Source organism: Silene latifolia, unplaced genomic scaffold (assembly GCF_048544455.1).
Source record: "Silene latifolia isolate original U9 population unplaced genomic scaffold, ASM4854445v1 scaffold_96, whole genome shotgun sequence".
Lineage (NCBI taxonomy): Eukaryota > Viridiplantae > Streptophyta > Magnoliopsida > Caryophyllales > Caryophyllaceae > Silene > Silene latifolia.
In genome coordinates this window covers 817803-834432 of record NW_027413827.1, presented here as the reverse complement: position 1 = coordinate 834432, position 16630 = coordinate 817803, and positions in this window count along the sequence as shown.

The window sequence follows — 16630 nt, the reverse complement described above, 5'->3', positions numbered from 1 at the left end:
TTCAAATGATTTGATTTTGAATGGAATTTGAAAACGGTTAAATTCGTTTTCAAGATTTGAAATCGGAAATCGTGAGGATTGAATTCGTCATTACGACGGGTTAGAAAACCGTTTAACTTTTGAAAGACGGTTAAGAATCGAAAAGTGTGAGAATTGAAATCGTTATTACGACGGCTTAGAAAAGCCAAATTTGATTTCGAAAACGAGATTTAAATTTGGAAAGTTGCACGGGTTGAAGTCGTCATTACGATGGTTTGAAAAACGTTTTTATTAATAAACTGATTTCGAAGTTTGAAAATCCGAGGCTAGAATTCGTCATTACGACGGTGTAAAAGTGCATTTTGAGAATGCAACGGTCGGCGAGGGACCGAGGTTTGAAATGGCCATCACGATGACGTAAAGGGTGTTTTGAAATGGTTTGTGAAAACCGAAGTTTGAAATCGTCATTACAACGCATGAAAAGGTGTGATTGAAACAGTTGTAAAAACTGAGTTTTGAAATAGCCATTATAACGGCATAAAAAGGTGCTTTGGAACGGTTATAAAAACCAGGTTTGAAAATTGTCATTACGACGGCCTAAAAAGGCGTTTTTTTTGAAACGGTTGTAGAAAACCGGGTTTGAAAATCGTCATTACGACGGCCTAAAAAGGCGTTCAACGGTTGGCTAAAGACCGAGGTTTGAAATGGCCATTATAACGGCGCGAAAAAGGTGTTTTTGAAACGGTTGTAAATAAACCGGTTTTGAAAGTCGTCATTTGGACGACGTAAAAAGGCGTGCAACGGTCGGCGAAAGACCGAGTTTTGAAATGGCCATTATTACGGCGCAAAAAGGTGTTTTTAAAGTTTGAAAATGACACGGAAGGACTTATGATCACATAACACATAAGCACTCGCAGTTTCATTATATGATGCATAATGCTGACACGGGTTTTGGCTTAAAAGGGTGGGTTACACACCAAGCAATCAAACCCCGATTTTCGAGAGGGATACCAATCCAAACAAAATATGTAAGGAGGGTGCCCTAGCCTCGTGCTTGAAGGTGATGAAAGCTCTTTGACGAAACAAAAATGTGTATCGTCAACGGCATGCTTGACTCAATTGGGATTCGAAACGCGGGGATGAGAAAACTCACGCCGACAAGACGAGCAAATTGGTCGAAAAAGGTTAGGTTGTGGGCCCGGACAAGGAACCCGACTTATGACCGTAATATCAATTAATGCACTTTAACCACGACCTCGTTCGAGTTTCACCTCTAAGGATCACAAAGACACAAGTGTCCTAGTTTTTCCCAGCGGAGTCGCCAGTCTGTGGACATGGCCCACATGCCGGTCTGTGGATTTGGGCCACCTACCGATCTGCGGTCACGGGCCACCTGTACGCCAAGCCAATCTGTGGACATGCACCGGTCTTTTGAAAGCCACGTTCGGCGGCGTAAAAATGCTTTTGACCGGATCGCTTTAGATCGGTCGGTTTCGTCTCGGTAAAGGTCTCGAAACGATATAGAGATGTTCGGAGTCGCCACCAAGCATTTGTGGGATGCTTGGAACCCGTTCGAATCCACTTTATACCTAGGTCAATAAAGGCAAAAAGCGGTGCTTAACATAGGTACTAAAGATAAGGACTCGTCCCCCTTTTAGCATTCTACGCCTAAAATGACTCTCGTGCGCCCTGGATAAGGCCATCCACTATCCAAAGGTTCTGAGTAAGATGTGAGGGTACGTATTAGGAATCCCTTTAATCGGACACCCAATCCCGCCCGCGTTAGCGGCCTCTACTGATCGATCGTGGTTGTTTAAGTGCAAAAGTTGATAAAACGGTGTAAATGCATGAATGCACATCCAAAAGTGTTAACCTAACATGTGAGCTTTCTAAGTTGGTTTGTTAATCCAAATATCAAGCATAAGATGTCAAGTTGGATTTAGATTGATTTACATGTGAAAACGGAAATTAAACATCCTTTTACCAAGTTCGGGTTATGATGCTTAACACGATCCATTTATTGAAAAAGGGTGTCAAATGACAAAGTGTAAAACGTAAGCTTGTCAATCTGATCCGTCATGTATTCGGATTAACCGTAATCGGGATCTTCCTAGACAAGTACCAAAATGGGAGAACAAAGTGCCAGGCAGCCCTGTTAAGCGCGAGCCTATTGGCGAGATAAGGGGATCTTGCCCTGGTTTTGAAAAATGGAAACAGACGGCCGCTTGGGGCGCGAGCCATGAGCCACCCGGGGTGTCTCCTGGTTCTTGAAAAGGTTATTTAAAACCGTATTTATGATGAAAGATTTGCAAATGTTGTTTGCATGACTCGGAATAATTACTATTATGTTAGTAACATTCGTTTTCGGATTTGCATGTTTGAAAAGTATAGTTTACAAACAAAATTGTAAAATATTTGATTTGAACTAATCATGTTAAGTTCATTTCTTTATAATTAGTCAAGTTTGTCATCGTACTCGGATTAAACCGACGTTGTATAAAGAACCAAGGATGATTATGAATTATGACTAATATGTTTGCAAATGTAAATAAATGAGAAAAATGGTAGATAAAATAAAAGAGGGTTAAAATGCCCTTTAATTTGTAATTAACCAATAATATCATCGAGTCACGGAATAAACCGTCATGGTATAAAGAACCAAGGATGATTTTTGTAATGGTCAAAATATGTTTATCATAAAAATGAATTAAAATGGTAAATAAAAGAAAAGAATTTCTTTTAAAATGTAATTAACCTATTAATATCACCGAGTCACGGATTAAACCGTCATGGTATATGGAACCAAGGGTGATTATAATTTATGGCTAAAAAGTTTGTCATAAAAATGATTTGAAACATTTGAAATGGTAAAAATCGATTACAAATAAGAAATGAAATAAAGAGGAAAGACGAGAACAAACACGGATAGATGAAGGCCTAAGAGGGGCTTTAGGCGCGAGCCATGCTGCTATACAAGCAGCCCCTGTCTCGGCCAAAAATCCAATTTTGGCTCGTCTAACCTATATTTGAATCGTGTTATGCAATGTTCATGCTTATAAACTAGTAAAAACATGAAACAAGTGAGTTGTTTACACCCTCAAACTTACGTGTATTGATGTTTGCGAAGTAGACGACTTTAGAGACGGTTTTCTCGTTGTGACTAATCGCGATCAAAGAAGTTTAAAAGAGTGCCTTAAAAAAGGATTTTGTTTTGAAAATATGTTGAAAATATGTTAATTAAAACATGTTGATTGATGAATTGAGTTGGTCAAATGGGCCGTTCGAATGCACGGCGACGGTACCAAACAAAATGTGTAAGGCTTGTGTTTACGATCGGTAGGTCGTAAACATGTGTCGATTTTGTGACTTAGGAAGTCGGGTCTAGAAGTTTAAGGGAGAAGGAGGGGGCGGACTCTCGCGTGAGGATTATGGTGTGTGAAGGGTGGTATTTATAGAGAAATGTGGGGAGGTAGGTCGGTTGATTTTGCTTAGAGGCTAAGCAGATGGCAAAAGAGGCGCGAGCCACCTCGTGATGGAAAGGGGTGTATTGTCCCTTTCAATTTGGACGTGGCCAATTCTCCATCCATTGTTGATATCTGGCATTCATATAAGATGTCGTGTAATAATATGGGCATCTAATAAGATGATTTTGGTGTTACTTGAGGTAGGGGTTTTGTGTGCTTGACTCGGGTTTGACCCGTGTGAGTCGGGATTTGAATTTCGAGTCGGTTTTTGGCCCGGTGTCGGTTTTGGCTCTAATTAGGGTCATTTTAATGGAAATGACATGATGAAAACATTAATGGCGTTATTTTTGACATTCGAGATTTGGGTTGACTCAGGTTGACTCGAATTGCGGGTTTCTAAGTCGGTTTTGGGTCCGAAGACGGTTTTAACTCTAAATAGTGTTATTTTAATGCAAATGAAGTTAGAAAAACTTTTGAAATCATTTTTCATATCCGAGTAGTGCATTAAACCATCTCATTTATAGACAATCCACGCACGCATATCAAAAACACCTTATAGTCCGATCATCATCGGGTGGTTTTTGGAAGGTGCAGATACTGGGTATCTACAGGAGTACGCCGGGTTTGTTCACCGGAGGCTAGCGTACTGGCCGATTGTGGTAAGCATATTTAACGTTTACTTGTCTTTGATAGATATGATAAATGATGAATGATTAGCGAATAATGAACCACTTGAGTTTTGTAGGACATCGAAGTGGCGGGCGTCGAGCCCCCCAGCTTTTCCAGAGACGTTGGAGTACACTGAATCGGCGGGCATGACAGTGATCTCGGAGATCCAGTCTTTTAGCGAGGCGGTGACTGACGCTGGCTTGGATGAGTGGTAACACGTTGTGAGGAGGTTAAGCCCCCAGCTTTGGCTGTCTTTAGTATTTTATGCTTTATTACATAGGAATGCATTTGCTTGAACCTTCTCCGTATTTGAATAAAGGTGGCACCGTCCAGGCATGTGGAGCTGTGGAGCATGGCCAACCGGCTGCGAGTTACAGCCATTGAGGCCCTTACAGATGGCTCGGAGCGGCAGGTATGAACCTTTTATAGCCGTCTTTATTTTTATTACCTCCAATTTTGTGAAGTAAAGTATCAATCCAATTTTCTGTGTAGAGGGAGCGTGACCTGGAGCGTGACCTGGCGCAGTCCCAGGAGGAGACGGCCCATTTGCTGAGAGAGCTCGAGGCCAGAGATGCGGAGATCGCTGTCCTTGAGGCGACAGTGGCTGAGCTGAGGGGTCATCCGGACTAGTTTGTGCTGACTTATGTTTGCACATTTGTACATTTTGGATGTCATTTTGGGCAGGAGCCCGTATTTTGATGTATATTTTTGCATTTTTGGTTGTATATATGACGGTCTGCGTGCCTTTGCTGCTGGGTGTTTGTTGCATCTACATGTTAGCTTTGAAAAACAGGTTTGGCATATGACGGTTTGTGCCGTCATGCTGCCGAAATTCACGTGGGTAATCTTAAGCAAAACATATAGCAAAAAGAAATAAGATGGCCTAAATTAGCGCGAAAAGAAAGAAAAAAAAAAGTGTCCGAACATGGACAAAATGACGCGACCGGACGGTAGGGGGGCTACCCTCTAAAAAAAGATTTTAAAAGAAACGTCTAAGTGTGTCATAAACATTTTTGAAAAGAGGGAGTGAAATGATTCCTCGGAAAAAAATGAACGAGTAAGTGTGCGTATTTGGCGAAAATGTCAATTTTGCCTCGAAAAGCGAGCCCGTAAAAGATTAGAAAACATAAATTTGGTAATTAATCAAAATTACCGAATTAAGTCCCTATAGGAATAAGAAACTTTAACTAAAACAGATTAGAAAATATCCCACGGCTGTCAAACGAGGAAAAGAGCCTGGGAAAGAGGCGCAGCAAGAGCTGCGATCCTTCGAAGAGGCGCAACTTTTGCTGCATCTTCTCTCCAGCTTGTCGGTTCTCGACAGAATTTAAGAAATGTTGAATAGTATAAATAGAGGCTTCGGTTGAGCTTCTATTCTCACAATTCTCCCTTCCTTGACTTCGTCTATTACATAAAACCTCATATATCTTCTCAAATTTTACCCAAAAAAATATGGATGCCTTTGAAAATCGCATTAAGGAGTGGATGAACGAATTTACGAATGTGGAGAAACACGACATGGGTGCTTTTAACTTAGGATCAATCATAAGTTTTAAGCTAGTGAAGGTAATTAGGCCATTTTTGGATGCTTGTCTTGAATATTGGGACCCGAATTTTCATGTATTTGCCTTTCCGGGAGGCGAAATTTATCCCTTTCCTGAAGAAATTGCTGCGGTTGGAGGATGGGACGCAGAAAGTGTTCCGGCTATACCCCCTAGCTCTCAAAGCCATAAATATAAATTTAGGGATTTGCTTGGATTGACCAAGGCTGAGGAAGACTGTCTTGTGACCTTAAAAAGTATCCGTATGTTTGAATTTGTCGATCGATTTATAAATAGGGAGGACCCTACTATCTCTTATGCGGCGAGGGGCAGAGCTTATGGATTTTGCCTTCTTCATTGCTATGTCCTGAGAGGGCATGTGGACAAAGAGATGAGGGGTGACCCTCGATTTTTAGGCATAGTGGAGCAAATGGAACTGCGCAGGAGCCCAACATGCTTAGTTCAAGGGGAGACCATTCTAGGATTGGACAATAAGAAGGCGAACCGCGAGTATCCTTATCTTGGGAGTCCTATTATTTTACAGGTAAGAACCCGTTTTTGTCTTATTCGGACGTTTTCTTTCTTTTTTTTTCTTCTTTTTTTTTCGTTTCGTTTTTTTGGCCGGTTGTAGATACTAACTCTCGTCCTCTTTTGGCAGATCTGGCTAATGGAAAGGCTGCGGTTGATCGAGCCCCCAGTTGACGTGACAGGATATCGCTCCCGATCAATTGTGATGAGAACGAGGCTATACATGGTGGACTTCACTAGAGTATGCAATTATTGGGAAAATAAATTGAAGAGTGAAGGTGGGCCCTTGATTTGGTGGATCGTGCCATGGTGGCATCTTAGATCGGTGACTGGAGTATCGTCTTTGGATCCGACACGGTCAATTCGCGTTCCCGGCTTGGAATTCATGATCTATACTTTTCCGGAGAGATTGATGAGGCAAGTGGGCCTAAGACAGAAAATCCCGAAGCTAGACACCGTCCCTCAAACTGTCTTGGCGCACACTTCGGAGTTTTGTCAAGAGTGGGCAATTCGCTGGGCCCAAAGGAATATGTGGTTCATACCCGTTCCAGTTGGCTCGTTATGGGTATCTGACTCATATCTGCAGTGGAGGAAAGCTTGCACTCCTGAGGAGCGTGAAAAGCTAAGGAAGCACGAGCCCGTAGATTATAATGTTAGAAATCTATATCTCATTAAACTCAACATATTCAAATATGGTAGAATTAATTTAGTCATAAAATTAATTTAGATCTTATGCATGCAAACAAGAATAAGGATAAAGAAGAAATCGTCATCCTTTCATTGAGATTTCGGATATATGGGCACAAATGAGTTCTACTACTCACTTGTTCTTGAGCTTCCTAATATTGGATGAACAAGGATTCAAGCTTAGAATCCCTCTCAAGGAATTATACCCAAGATAACCTCTCAAAAGATTAATATTATTAATACTAGAACAATATTAATCCTAATAAAATTGACCCAAAATATTGAATTTTGTCTCTTGTTTTTCGGTTAAGAGAAGGGAGAAGAAGGAGTAATATTCTCTCTAAAAACTCTATATTTTAGATGTGTTAGAGAATGAAATAATACACTAGTATGCATGTAGTGTATAATAATCAAATTATAGAGAAAAACCCTTGGATTTTCTCTATGACAAAATCGGGTGGGGTGGGTTAAAGGGGCCAATGCATGAGCTTTAATTCTTCCCAAGAAATTAGGCATGCAAGGCTATGTGTTTAGGTTAATCATTATGCTCCTTTTATGAATAATAAAACATGATATAAACCCCAACCCACCCATAATTTCGGTACATATAGTGTAAAATGGAAAATCCATTTTACACATTATTTTGTCAATTTGTCACATGTAACATGTTCCATGACATTAGGTATATAAAATGTATTTTTAACAATTAAAAATCAACATATTAATAAAATATGTCACTTATAAAGTTAACCTAGTAATTCATAATTACTTGTACCGTAATGGGCTCCCGAGTCATAAATTACAACATTCTGTATTTATAATAATCAATTCATTCCGTTTCAATTGTTTCCGTAAACAATAATTTCATCTAAGTAATAAAACAATTCGATTACTTAGACCGTATCTTATTTAATCAAATTACAATGAGACACGTAAATATTACTTCCAAAACCGTCCGTCAATTTTAAGTAATTTAATTAACCTGTATCGTCATACGATCAATTAAATAATCAATTAAGAGTGTTACCCTTTAGGTATGACCTAAGGGGATCAACTGATCACCACCGTCGCACGATAGTAATGTCAAACTCTAGTCAGCCAATCATTACCGATATGTGTGGACCAGTTGACTGTAAAATATTACTTCCCACATGTATTCTTAAAATGAGACTTAAACATGCGATCATCATGATCGACAGTTGTGATCGCATTATTGTCGGAGGACACATATTCCAACAATCTTCCACTTGTCCTCGACAAGTGTGCGTCACCAATTCTCTTGTCCTATTACTATCTCCCACTCAATGCAAGGTGTCTTTCAGGTCGTACTTGCAAGTGATCATATCGAGAGTGGTTTCCTCGATCTGGACAATAACTGATTGACCGGATTCATCTATCATAGATATCATCCGAGCGTGGCCACGCATTTCCAGTTCATTACTCCTCGAGTGGCCCTGAGATATTGTTATAACCCTGACAAGGGGTGGACAATTCTTATCGCACTTATTCCCTTCGACTAGCCACAGCCATCATAACCCAAAATATGCCCATTTGACCCCATTTACGAAGGTCGTAGTAACACAAATCAAAGTTAATCTGAAACTGTGTCATCTTAGGCGAACAGTCTTTAGTCAAAAGAATCGACTCATTATAATACTATAGTAGCTCTCGCCACGACCAGGCTATATAAATTTGCCAGAACTCTATAAGCGGTCATAAGGCCCGACAAAGTGTTCCTAACAGTCTGCCTATGTGATCGACTAGTCATCACACATGACTCCATGGCACTTGAACTTGCCATCAATTGCATCACTCTCTAGTCACTTCGAGACGTCACCTCATGTAAGTGACTATTGGCGAATACAATGCTAATCCGTGTTTACTTTAACGGGGTTCAATTGTCTCTTCAACCCGTTTGGATGTAACAAAGTATAAGGTGAGTTAATAATAACTCAAACGACGAATGTCGACATCACATTCGGGTAGTCAATACCATATTACAACCTTGTGATGTATATCGTAAGTGTGTAAACACTATTCGATTGCAATAGAAGTTTAACATACCATGTGTCCATGTGTTCATACTTCTTGTATTGCATTTTCCTTTATATTCATGTTATCTCTCATAGCATGAACCTTACCAAGTACACATATAGGTTCCTGATAGGCTATCGCACACCTATGCAAAGATAATATTTATACCCTAGGTAACAAATTAATGTAGTACTTAGGGGTCGAACCTAAAGGAGACGGGAGTTATTAATTAATTGTTATGGAGTGAAGTTTATCTTAAGTCGATGCGGTTGATTGATTGATTGGTTGATTATGCAAATAAAATGAAAACAACAATAAAAAAGAAATTGTCTAGGGAGGTCGGGTCACACATGCTAATTACGTAAATGTTTATGTCAAGTTGGGAAGTTGATTTTGCGGTAAATGTTTAGGCTTAGAGATACCCACCTTACGGCATTAGTATCAACCATAGACCGAGTCCTAGAGAAACTCTCGTCCATGACTAGGTCGTCCTACTACACATGTTTAGTCTAATTCAATTCCGTGCCTCTCGACTTTAGAACGAATGAACAAACTTAATCGATGAATAAGACCTTTAAACATAGATTAAACGTTGTGGCGCAAACATGTGATAGAAACAATTATACAATATTAACTTATCCTTATTTTGACATTTACAAATTACTTAATCATGCATGGCTTCCTTTATTCCCTAGACAAAGGTAAATTATTCTAACATTGTGAAAATATAAACTAAACTAATGCTAAATAAAATGATAAATAACATAATTAAAATAAAGATAAAATTACCTTGAATGAAAATAGAAGAACAATTGCAAATGGAAATAACTTGGAATAAATCTTGAACTTGATAAAAGAAATGTTGTAACAAACTAATACAAGCTAAGCTAAACTAAACTAAACTACTAATATTTAGAGAGAATTTTGAAATAAAAATATATGTGAATGGTGGTGTGTAAAGGTGTGTGATTAGCACCCCTTATATAGGAAATAAGAGAGCAAAATTTGTAGAGGAATCCAAAATGGCATCCTAAGCACACTCTGAATTTTCTCTTCAATTCTTGGTTTAATGCTCAAGGTATCCAAAGTTGGTGCTTTAATGCCTTGTTTATGAGTGTGATTAAGAGCATTAAGGAGAGCATTTTACGTATTTTGGCATCCTAAGCTCTTCTTTAGCATCCAAATTTTCCACCACATTTTGGACTTGAATTCTTGGGCTTTGACTTGCAAATTGACTTTGCTTGCATTTTCATTTTGATCCAACACTTTCTTCATGCAAAATCCATGCACTTCCAACAATTAGTCCAATCTTGCTCTCATACTTAGCCTTGCTTCTAGTGTTAGCACATTTTATAGTACTTTAGCTCATTTTCCTACAAAACACACTTGAACACACAATTGCACTAGAAACACAATATTAGCTTAAAAACACTTTGATAAGTGCTAAATGATATGTAAAATCAAACTAATATATGGGGTTAAAATATATAAAATATGCACTTATCAGTTCCCAACCTAGGTTTGGGTTCTTTATCTTGAAAAAACTTTCTTGTTGTTTATCACATAACCAACGAATTTGTGGTGGATGATATAACTTGCACTGGTCAAGTGTTCTACCAACTCGCATTGCACTAGGTATACATTTTGTAGGGTCTTGCAACAATTGTCAAGATGATTAGCCTAGCACTTCTCATAAGTCCTAGCATATTAGAAAATATTAGTTTTGAGTAACTTCTTACTTTAACTAAGTATCTTTCCAAACTTTTTATTTCTCCTTTTAGCTTGAATAGCTTAGGATTTTCATAAATCCTTACGTGTGTTCGAACTTCAATATGTGCAACCTCTTGTCACATAACAGAGTGTTCTGTCCAACACTGGAATCGCTCATTAGTTCTCCTCGAGAATTCATGACGATTCTTCTATGGCTTGCCAATGATTCATCATGCTCTTATGCATATGATTCATTATTGGACATGTGCATGATTATTCTAATGGCGGAAACATTAGTAATTTATAATCATGTGATCAACCATTCTTCGGTTCAATGAATGACACCATGACTGCTAATGGCAATTCCATTTTCATTGACATGAATAACCTATGTTTCTCATTGATTCGATGTGTATATCTCAATACCTATCCAATATCCCATGATATGATTGGATTCATCATAGTACATTTTCATCCAGAATTGAAAACTCAAATACTTCTTTGTGAAAGATAGTATTAGCTCGTCATTCTCAATGAGTAATGAGTTATAAATTTTACAAGATGATTGCTCCCACTAAATTCCATGTCTTCACATGATAATTTCAAACTCCCACTCAATTCCGCATGTTTCGCAATTGACTACTCAATCGAAACATTTCAAGAATTGAAATATATTTTGCTTTGCCAAGTTATTAAGATAAAACCAAATGTTCCCAACATATCTTTTCAAAATACCTATTTAGAAATGGTTTCAATCTTAAACTTATGGAAAGAGATTTTTAATCTCTAACTCATTCATTTTATAATGATGCGTAGGAATGTCATTATTTAAATGTGAATTCATTTAATATAAGTCCTTCTCAAAATACCCTTTTCCGGAAGGAGGTTTAACCATCTCATTTTCATAATGAGGTTAAGTAATGACACTAGCGTGGTTAACAATTAATTTAGCTTTTGTAGATATCGACATATCTTTCTTTGCAACTTTTAGTCATAAATCTCATTTACTTTCGAGGATGCAACTTTGTTTCATTTAGGCTCTTAAGTAAATTATCAATATTGAAACTCTTGGTCAAATGTTGTTCATATACTAGCCAAATCTCTTGATAAGTCTTTTCATTAGTCATTTTCTTCCAAAACTTTCTTTTGGTCTCCTCGTGTAGTTATCTTGAGAACATATTCTTTTGATTACTTCACTTGGTCTCTTTTGTCATGTAGATTTCATCTATTCGAGACCATAGATCTCATCTATTCGTATACACTATCTATATAGGTATACAAATCATTCTTTCTTTCGTAGATCTCATTTACTCAAGTATACAAATTTGCTTTGTGTTCTTTGTGTCTTCATTTTTCTCCCACTCTATCTTTAGAATAAATACACTAGAGATTCAAAGATAGTTTATGAGACACAAATAATGATTTTGAAGTATAAGGAGGACTATCTTATAGATTGACTAATTGTTTTAGATTTGATAAGTGTACTTGATGATTGACATTCCTTTAAGAGAGTTCATCAACTCAACATCACTTTATAATTGATCATACACAAGCCTTAAGCTTGTGGACATATAATGAATCCCATCATTATAGTTGTCTATTAGATCACTTTAAGTGGATGATCATATGTTTCTATGTGCAAGTATATAAAGACGATTTTTTTTTAGAATAAAGAAAATACGATAAAAGGGGTGACTTGGGTTGCAAACCAAGCCACCATAATCCAAAATACAACAATTGTTTATAAAGGATCAACCATTTCCATGTGGAACACGGAAATCAAAATAGTTCTAAAAATCCGAAACATAACATAAAATAAGACAATAATAAAAGCCAAGCTTTATCGGTAGCTACTCCTAGCTCCTTCATGATTTCTCAAGCTTGCTTTTCTTTTCCCTTGTCCTTGCTTGGTGGAGGCCCTATTTACAATAAAAAGGGGATACATTATCACAACTTTGTATCATAATACCATAGTTGAATTAGAAACATAAAAGAAAGGATAGTCATTTACCTACTGGAGTGATCTTTCCAGCTTTGATGTCACCAAGATACTTGGAACAATTTCCTTTCCAATGTCCAACACCATTACAATAAAGGCATTTATCAAGAGGACCCTTCTTGGTCTTGGAAGTGCTAGCTTCAAAAGTCTTAGCCTTGGTGAAAGTGGGAGCTTGCTTCTTACCTTTCTTCCCATTCTTCTTGAACTTCCCCTTGCTTTTGGTGCTTATGTTAAGCACATCCTTAGGTGGGTTAACATTTAACCCCATGTCTCTTTCGGCTTGCACAAGTAACTTGTGCAACTCTTCAAGAGACACGTCCTTGTCTTGCATGTTAAAATTCACCCGGAATTGAACATACGCTTTGACTTTGGATAAGAAGTGTAGAATCCTATCTACAATGAGCTCTTTGGGGATTTCAACCTTTTGAATCTTCAACGTCTCGACAAGCTCCATCATTTTGATCACGTGAGGGCTAACCTTTTGGCCCTCCTTAAAGTCGAGATCAAAGAATGCCGAGGCCGCCCCATATTGGACGATCCTCGGAGTTTGTGAAAACATTGTCACAAGCTTGGAATAGATTTCATTAGCGGTGCCCATTTTAAAGGCTCTCCTTTGGAGATCCGCCTCCATCGCAAAAATCAACACATTTTTCATTGCGTCGGACTCCTTGTGGTAAGCCTCATATGCTTCCCTAGTGGCGGCATTCGACCTAGCATTAGGTTCGGGTGGAGAGGCCTCAGTGAGGTAACGAAGCTTGTCGTCACCTTGGGCGGCTAATTTGAGTTGGGCATCCCAATCGGAGAAATTTGACCCATTTTTTTCAAGTTTACAACAATCCATGAAGGATCGGAGCCATGAAGCATTAGTGATAGGTGTGGCGTTGGTGTTTGGTGCGGCCATTTGTTATGAGAAATAAAAGTGATCTACAAAACGAAAATAGAAGGAATAAAACATATGTCGTTTTCAAAATAATAATAACACTCGTAAAAATTTAATTTAAACAAGTTTTATTGCATTTATCTAGTGACCTCTACCCAACTTGATAAATGATTCCAAGATCCAAATTCATATTAACTTGGGCACGGTGTGGCCGATGAATCCCTTATCAATATAACTCGGTGGATTAACGCTTTAATCGATTCTACTTTTAGAACTCTTGGTCGATAAAATTACTTTAATATTTATCTATAGCCCGGAACACATGCGACTACGGTCAAGAATACTTCCGTTGAGCTCAATCCAAATTTCGAATAAATGTGTCCATGATCCAAACCCACATTAACTTGGGCACGGTGTGGCCGATGAAACCCTCATCAACATGAATTCGGTGGATAGACATTTATCACCCACTTCCCCTACGTAACAAGGTTTGTACCCCGGTGTGGCCGAGTGCACTCCCTCACGAAATAGGTTTTCCTGGTTTCTACTTTTGGTAAGGCTAAGTCTCAATTATTTATTTTTAGCGAGAGGTCATGTCAATTTATTATCTATCACGTTTTAAGTGAACTAAAGCGGTGAACTACGATAATTGTAATTGACATGGTCGATAAACTCGATAAAATGATAATGCATGTTTTAGTTATGGCGATTTAGCGATGCATGCAACATATAAATAAAATGCAAAGCATAAAAATAAATCCCAGTATGGCCTTCCTAAAATAGTAAATCTAATTTAACTATTACAAATTCGGAAACCAACTCCTTTGGTCCCTTGAACTTCGGTCTTGGCACGCATTTCGAGGTAACACCGTCTTTAATGGATCGTCTTCTCGAGTGGCACCGTCTTCAAGGATCTCCGAAATAAATAAATTACATAACAAATTACATAATTTCCTATTATACATTTGTAATTAAAATAAAATAAATCTATTAAATTACAAAACGGTGATACGAGATCACAATAAATTACAACCGAATCGATATTCCCATACATTTCGGGTAATATCAATTAAAAACTAAGGCCATACTAAGTAAAATTACATAATTCAAAAATTACATAAAATAAAATTATGCTAATCATAAATAAAATGCAGCATTATAATATGTATGAACATGCCTAATTTTATGCTAAATCGCCTTTAAGGAGCCAATATCGTATATTAATCGATTTTTACGGATTTGCGTGATTTAACCTTTTAAAAATCACAATAATTACATAAAATCATATTTATGTACTAGTTAATTACCCTAACCATATTAGGACTCAAAATTAGTCTCCACTAACATATTGACAATAATTAACTTATATTTCTTAATATTGTTCATAAAAGGACTTAAAATTACAATATAATGCCATAAACTTCAAATAAATCATAAAAATTTCAAATAAATTCAAAATTTGAAATTTAAACTCATGAATATTCTGGAAAAATACCATGACACTCATAATGTTCAAAAAACTTAGGTTAAAAATTTCGAAAATTATCGAGGAAAAACAATGTTGCGGTTTATCGGATTTATCAATAACAACCATAAAAATATGAGAAATTTTTTTTTTATTTACTTTTCACTTTTAGATCTGAAATAGGTGATAAAATGCAACATGTGACGTTTTTCCTTAGTCATGAAGTATTTTTTAGCAATTTTTACTAATTAAAGTCACTATTTATGTGATTTTTCATCAAAAATTCATAAATCATGCATAAAGACTTCATTATAGCCAATTATTTTACACACATCTTGTAAAATTGCATGTGATAACATACAAAATTTCTATGACCAGATTCGAAATATAACTCATATTAACCTATTTTTCCATTTAAATTCGATTTTATCTTGAAAAATCCATATTTCGAGCATAAGAACTCATACAATTATGACAATTTACAGGTCATCAAAAGATAATATATGTGAAAAAATATCCAAAAACCACTTGAAAAATCAAAGTTTAGCTAATTTTAGTCCAAAAATGACATTTTTATCATAAAATCACATTTTAATGCCATTATTATACAAAATGAACAATAAAAATCCATAAATTAACCAAAATATCCTAAATGCATTTTAGGACCAGAAAATTTAATATGCATAGTAAATTTCGTCATATATCATAATAAACACAAATTTGTAAGTTTTGTTTGTTAATCGTATAACTCGGAAAAACAATAACCGATTTGCATGCAAACAACCTAAGGCTCATGATACCGCTGGTTAGAAATATATATCTCATTAAACTCAACATATTCAAATATGTTATAATTAATTTAGTCATAAAATTAATTTAGATCTTATGCATGCAAACAAGAATAAGGATAAAGAAGAAATCGTCATCCTTACATTGAGATTTCGGATATATGGGCACAAATGAGTTCTCCTACTCACTTGTTCTTGAGCTTCCTAATATTGGATGAACAAGGATTCAAGCTTAGAATCCCTCCCAAGGAATTATACCCAAGATAACCTCTCAAAAGATTAATATTATTAATACTAGAACAATATTAATCTTAATAAAATTGACCCAAAATATTGAATTTTGTCTCTTGTTTTTCGGTTAAGAGAAGGGAGAAGGAGTAATATCTATAAAATATTATTAAAAGGCTAGCCTAAAAATGCCACGTAGACAATGCCACATGGGATGAAAAAAAGCCACGTACACAATAACAATGTGACTTGGCAAACTAATATGACATGGATTATCAATTTATTATATATTACATTAATTTAATTCACTTATTTCCTTTAAAAATCCATCCATATTCCATTAGCTTTAAACTTAATTAACTCAAAAAAAAAATTACAATAAAAAAATACGCATTAACTATAAGTTAATAATTTCAAGATATTTCATATGTAGTAGTATTATATTTATTTGAAATAAAAAAACTGAATACATAAGAAATTAAGAAAGAAGAAGAATAAATGAAGTTGAAAACAAATAAAAAAATTGTATTGTCACTAATTCAGTACTTTTTTTCTGAAAGACACTAATTCACTATTGTTGTTACTATAACTTTGTTTTATATAGAAGATGTTTTACAAATCTAATTAATCGACAAATGAGTATTAAAGATCATATAAA